Source organism: Eubalaena glacialis, chromosome 3, assembly GCF_028564815.1.
Source record: "Eubalaena glacialis isolate mEubGla1 chromosome 3, mEubGla1.1.hap2.+ XY, whole genome shotgun sequence".
Classification (NCBI taxonomy): Eukaryota; Metazoa; Chordata; class Mammalia; order Artiodactyla; family Balaenidae; genus Eubalaena; species Eubalaena glacialis.
In genome coordinates this window covers 89,077,533-89,084,192 of record NC_083718.1, presented here as the reverse complement: position 1 = coordinate 89,084,192, position 6,660 = coordinate 89,077,533, and positions in this window count along the sequence as shown.

Sequence of the window (6,660 nt, the reverse complement as noted above, 5' to 3'; positions counted from 1 at the left end):
CATGTGTTTGTTGGCAATCTGTATACCTTCTTTGGAGAAATGTCTTTTTAGGTCTCCCGCCCATTTTAGGATTGGGTGTTTTTTTGATATTGAGTTGCATGAGCTGCTTGTATATTTTGGAGATTAATCCTTTGTCAGCTGCTTCATTTGCAAATATTTTTCTCCCATTCTGAGGGTTGTCTTTTCATCTTGTTTATGTTTTCCTTTGTTGTGCAAAAGCTTTTAAGTTTCATTAGGTCCCATTTGTTTATTTTTGTTTTTATTTCCATTTCTCTAGGAAGTGGGTCAAAAAGGATCTTGCTGTGATTTATGTCATAGAGTGTTCTATGTTTTCCTCTAAGAGTTTTATAGTGTCTGGCCTTATATTTAGGTCTTTAATCCATTTTGAGTTTATTTTTATGTATGGTGTTAGGGAGTGTTCTAATTTCTTCTTTTACATGTAGCTGTCCAGTTTTCCCAGCACCACTTATTGAAGAGGCTGTCTTTTCTCCATTGTATATTCTTGCCTCCTTTATCAAAGATTAGTTGACCATAGGTGTGTGGGTTTATCTCTGGGCTTTCTATCTTGTTCCATTGATCTATATTTCTGTTTTTGTGCCAGTACCATACTGTCTTGATTACTGTAGCTTTGTAGTATAGTCTGAAGGCCGGCAGCCTGATTCCTCCAGCTCCGTTTTTCTTTCTCAAGATTGCTTTGGCTATTCGGGGTCTTTTGTGTTTCCATACAAATTGTGAAATTTTTTGTTCTAGTTCTGTGAAAAATGCCATTGGTAGTTTGATAAGGATTGCACTGAATCTGTAGATTGCTTTGGGTAGTATAGTCATTTTCACAATGTTGATTCTTCCAATCCAAGAACATGGTACATCTCTCTATCTGTTTGTATCATCTTTAATTTCTTTCATCAGTGTCTTATAGTTTTCTGCATACATGTCTTTTGTCTCCTTCTGTAGGTTTATTCCTAGATATTTTATTCTTTTTGTTGCAATGGTAAATGGGAGTGTTTTCTTAATTTCTCTTTCAGATTTTTCATCATTAGTGTATAGGAATGCAAGAGATTTCTGTGCATTAATTTTGTATCCTGCTACTTTACCAAATTCATTGATTAGCTCTAGTAATTTTCTGGTAGCATCTTGAGGATTCTCTATGTATAGTATCATGTCATCTGCAAACAGTGACAGTTTTACTTCTTCTTTTCCAATTTGGATTCCTTTTATTTCTTTTTCTTCTCTGATTGCTGTGGCTAAAACTTCCAATGCTATGTTGAATAATAGTGGTGAGAGTGGGCAACTTTGTCTTGTTCCTGATCTTAGTGGAAATGGTTTCAGTTTTTCACCATTGAGAACGAAGTTGGCTGTGGGTTTGTCATATATGGCCTTTATTATGTTGAGGTAGGTTCCCTCTATGACTACTTTCTGGAGAGTTTTTAGTCATAAATGGGTGTTGAATTTTGTCAAAAGCTTTTTTTGCACCTATTGAGATTATCATATGTTTTTTATCCTTCAGTTTGTTAATATGGTGTATCACATTGATTGATTTGTGTATATTGAAGAATCTTTGCATTCCTGGGATAAGTCCCACTTGATCGTGGTGTATGATCCTTTTAATGTGCTGCTGGATTCTGTTTGCTAGTATTTTGTTGAGGATTTTCGCATCTATGTTCACCAGTGATATGGGCCTGTAGTTTTCTTTTTTTGTGACATCTTTGTCTGGTTTTGGTATCAGGGTGATGGTGACCTCATAGAATGAGTTTGGGAGTGTTCCACCCTCTGCTATATTTTGGAAGAATTTGAGAAGGATAGGTGTTAGTTCTTCTCTAAATGTTTGATAGAATTTGCCCGTGAAGCCATCTGGTCCTGAACTTTTGTTTGTTGGAAGATTTTAAATCACAGTTTCAACTTCAGTGCTTGTGATTGGTCTGTTTATATATTCTATTTCTTCCTGGTTCAGTCTCTGAAGGTTGTGCTTTTCTAAGAATTTGTCCATTTCTTCCAGGTTGTCCATTTTATTGGCCTATAGTTGCTTGTAGTAATCTCTCACTACCTTTTGTATTTCTGCAGTGTCAGTTGTTACTTCTCCTTTTCATTTCTAACTCTGTTGATTTGAGTCTTCTCCTTTTTTTTCTTGAAGACTCTGGCTAATGGTTTATCAATTTTGTTTATCTTCTCAAAGAACCAGCTTTTAGTTATATTGATCTTTGCTATCATTTACTTCATTTCTTTTTCATTTATCTCTGATGTGATCTTTATGATTCCTTTCCTTCTACTAACTTTGGGGGTTTTTTCTTCTTCTTTCTCTAATTGTGTTAGGTGTAAGGTTAGGTTGTTTATTTGAGATGGTTCTTTTTTCTTGAGGTAGGATTCTATTGCTATAAACTTCCCTCTTAGAGCTGCTTTTGCTGCATCCCATAGGTTTTGGGTCATCGTGTTTTCATTGTCATTTGTTTCTAGGTATTTTTTGATTTCCTCTTTGATTCCTTCAGTGATCTCTTCATTATTTAGTGGCATATTGTTTAGCCTCCATGTGTTTGTATTTTTTACAGTTTTTTTTCCTGTAATTGATATCTAGTCTCATAGTGTTGTGGTCAGAAAAGATACTTGATACGATTTCCATTTTCTTAAATTTACCAAGGCTTGATTTGTGACCCAAGATATGATCTATCTTAGAGAATGTTCCATGAGCACTTGAGAAGAAAGTGTATTCTGTTGTTTTTGGATAGAATGTCCTATAAATATCAGTTAAGTCCATCTTGTTTAATGTGTCGTTTAAAGCTTGTGTTTCCTTATTTATTTTCATTTTGGATGATCTGTCCATTGGTGAAAGTGAGGTGTTAAAATCCCCTACTATGATTGTGTTACTGATGATTTCCCTTTTTATGGCTGTTAGCATTTGCCTTATGTATTGAGGTGCCCCTATGTTGGGTGCATAAATTTTTACAATTGTCATATCTTCTTGGATTGATCCCTTGATCATTATGTAGTGTCCTTCTTTGTCTCTTGTCACAGTCTTTATTTCAAAGTCTATTTTGTCTGATATGAGAATTGCTACTCCAGCTTTATTTTGATTTCCATTTGCATGGAATATTTTTTTCCATCCCCTCACTTTCAGTCTGTGTGTGTCCCTAGGTCTGAAGTGGTTCTCTTGTAGACAGCATTTATATTGGTCTTGTTTTTGTATCCATTCAGCCAGTCTATGTCTTTTGGTTGGAGCATTTAATCCTTTTACATTTAAGGTAATTATCAATATGTATGTTCCTATTACCATTTTCTTAATTGTTTTGGGTTTGTTTTTGTAGGTCTTTTCCTTCTCTTGTGTTTCCTGCCTAGAGAAGTTCCTTTAGCATTTGTTGTAAAGCTGGTTTGGTGGTGCTGAATTCTCTTAGTTTTTGCTTGTCTGTAAAGGTTTTAATTTCTCTGTCTAATCTGAATGAGATCCTTGATGGGTAGAATAATCTTGGTTGTAGGTTTTTCCCTTTCATCACTTTAAATATGTCCAGCCACTCCCTTGTGGCTTGCAGAGTTTCTGCTGAAAGTTCAACTGTTAACCTTATGGGGATGCCCTTGTATGTTATTTGTTGCTTTTCTCTTGCTGCTTGTAATATTTTTTCTTTGTATTTAATTTTTGATAGTTTGATTAATATATGTCTTGGCGTGTTTCTCCTTGGATTTATCCTGTATGGGACTCTCTGCACTTCCTGGAGTTGATTCACTATTTTCTTTCCCATATTAAGGACGTTTTCAACTATAATTTTTTCAAATATTTTCTCAGTTCCTTTCTTTTTCTCTTCTCCTTCTGGGATCCCTAAAATTCGAATGTTGGTTCATTTAATGTTGTCCCAGAGGTCTCTGAGACTGTCCTCAATTCTTTTCATTTTTGTTTCTTTATTCTGATCAGTGGTAGTTATTTCCACTATTTTATTTTCCAGGTCACTTATCTGTTCTTCTGTCTCAGTTATTCTGCTATTGATTCCTTCTAGAGAATTTTAAATTTCATTTATTGTGTTGTTCATCATTGTTTGTTTGCTCTTTAGTTCTTCTAGGTCCTTGTTAAACGTTTCTTGTATTTTCTGCATTCTATTTCCAAGATTTTGGATCATCTTTTCTATCATTACTCTGAATTCTTTTTCGGGTAGTCTGCCTATTTCCTCTTCATTTTTTGGTCTGGTGGGTTTTTACCTTGCTCCTTCACCTGCTGTGTATTTCTCTGTCTTCTCATTTTGCTTAACTTACTGTGTTTGGGGTCTCCTTTTTGCAGGCTGCCGGTTCATAGTTCCCATTGTTTTTGGTGTCTGCCCCCAGTGGGTAAGTTTGGTTCAGTGGGTTATGTAGGCTTACTGATGGAGGGGGACTGGTGCCTGTGTTCTGGTGGATGAGGCTGGATCTTGTCTTTCTGGTGTGCAGGATTGCGTCCAGTGCTGTATTTTGGGGAGTCTATGAACTTATTATGATTTTAAGCAGCCTCTCTGCTAATGGGTGGGGTTGTGTTCCTATCTTCCTAGTTGTTTGGCATGGGGTGTCCAGCACTGGAGTTTCCTGGTCATTGAGTGGAGCTGGGTCTTAGCGTTGAGATGGACATCTCTGGGAGAGCTCTTGCCAATTGATATTACATGGGACCAGGAGGTCTCTGGTGGTTCAATGTCCTGAATTCTGCTCTCCCACGTCAGGGCCCCAGGTCTGACACCCGGCCAGAGCACCAAGACCCTGTCAGGCACACGGCTAGGTATGTGGGGAGTTTCTTGCATTTTGGGAAGTCTGAGGTCTTCTGCCAGCATTCAGTAGGTGTTCTGTAGGAGTTGTTCCACATGTAGATGTACTTTTAATGTATTTTTGGGGAGGAAGGTGATCTCCACATCTCATTCCTCTGCCATCCTGAAGGTCCTCCTCTATGTGTGTTCTCAGAGCTCTCCCTGCTCACTTTTAAAGTACCCTCACTTTTTTCTTCCACTGGGCCCACCATTGACTCCTCCACTTTTCTACCCTTTAGCATCCTCATGACCTCTTTTCTCTCTTTTCTCAGCTCAGGTTACCCATGGTGCATTACTGTAAACAGTCTCTTGCACACACCTTGCCATTTATTTTTTCTGTCAGACTGGCCAAGCAAACCTTCAACTTTGGTTAAACCCACTCTTGGTCTACTCTATGCCTGTATCTGAGCAGCTAAACAAGGCTGAAGGAAAACACAGTATGGTATTAACTGGTTAGCTTTACATCTACAACCACACATCTCAAATGGACCCTCAGCATAGTCTGGCAATTCTACTACATTTTCCTAGTTCATTTGCTCTCCCAGTCCCAAATGACTAGTCACACTTCCTCTTCTGTCTTCAGCCCATCTCCTCTACTCATGCTCAACTGATTACTTCGACTCCTGTTTCACTGAGAAAATAGAAACCATCAGAAGAGAAGTACTCCATCTTTTATTAGCAAATTCAGCAAATTGCCTGCCTTTATACCCCATACTCTACTTTCCTACATTTCCTATCTAGAGGAACGATCCCTGCTCTGTTTTAAATCTGATGTCACCACTTGTGCACTGATTGTACTGCCTCTGCTCTGTGTGAGGACTGTGGTCCTGCAATTGTCTCTTTTCTTCTTCCTGATTTTTCCCCTTTCTACTAGGTTGCTCTTGTCAGTGTTCAATCCCACCTTTAAAAATGCCCTTTTGCCACGTCTTCCTTATCCATTCATCCGTCGATGGACACTTAGGTTGCTTCCATGTCCTGGCTATTGTAAATAGAGCTGCAATGAACATTGTGGTACATGACTCTTTTTGAATTATGCTTTTCTCTGAGTTACTTGTAGTGAGGTGGATGGACCAAGAGTCTGTCATACAGAGTGAAGTAAGTCAGAAAGAGAAAAACAAATACCATATGCTAACACATATATATGGAATCTAAAAAACTAAACTAAACTAAAATGGTCACGAAGAACCTTGGGGCAAGACAGCAATAAAGACGCAGACCTACTAGAGAATGGACTTGAGGACATGGGGAGAGGGAAGGGTAAGCTGGGACAAAGTGAGAGAGTGGTAGTGTATATATGGACATATATACAGTACCAAATGTAAAATAGATAGCTAGTGGGAAGCAGTCTCATAGCACAGGGAGATCAGCTTGGTGCTTTGTGACCAGCTAGAAGGGTGGGATAGGGAGGGTGGGAGGGAGGGAGATGCAAGAGGGAAGAGATATGGAGATATATGTATATGTATAACTGATTCACTTTGTTATAAAGCAGAAACTAACACACCATTGTAAAGCAATTATACACCAATAAAAATGTTAAAAAAAAAAAAAGCCCTTTTGACCCTATATGTCCTACCGAGTGTGCCATCACCTCTCTGCTCCCCTCTACACCGAAAGCCATTAAAGTATTGTCTGTTCTCAGTGTTTCACATCTTTTCTTCTCACTCTGTCTTTAATTGAGCCATTTTGGCTTTTGTCTCCTGCATTCCATTGAAATTCCTTTTGTCAAGGTCATCAGTAACTTCCTTTTTGCCAAACCCAATGTTTGGTTCTGAACCTTCAGCTTACTGGACCTCTCAGGAGCATATGGCTCATATTCTCACTCCCTCTTTCTTGAAACACATTTTTCGTTTGGCTTACAGAACCTGACAACCACAGGATTTTCCTCCAAATCACTGGCCACTCCTCCCAACTGCTCCTC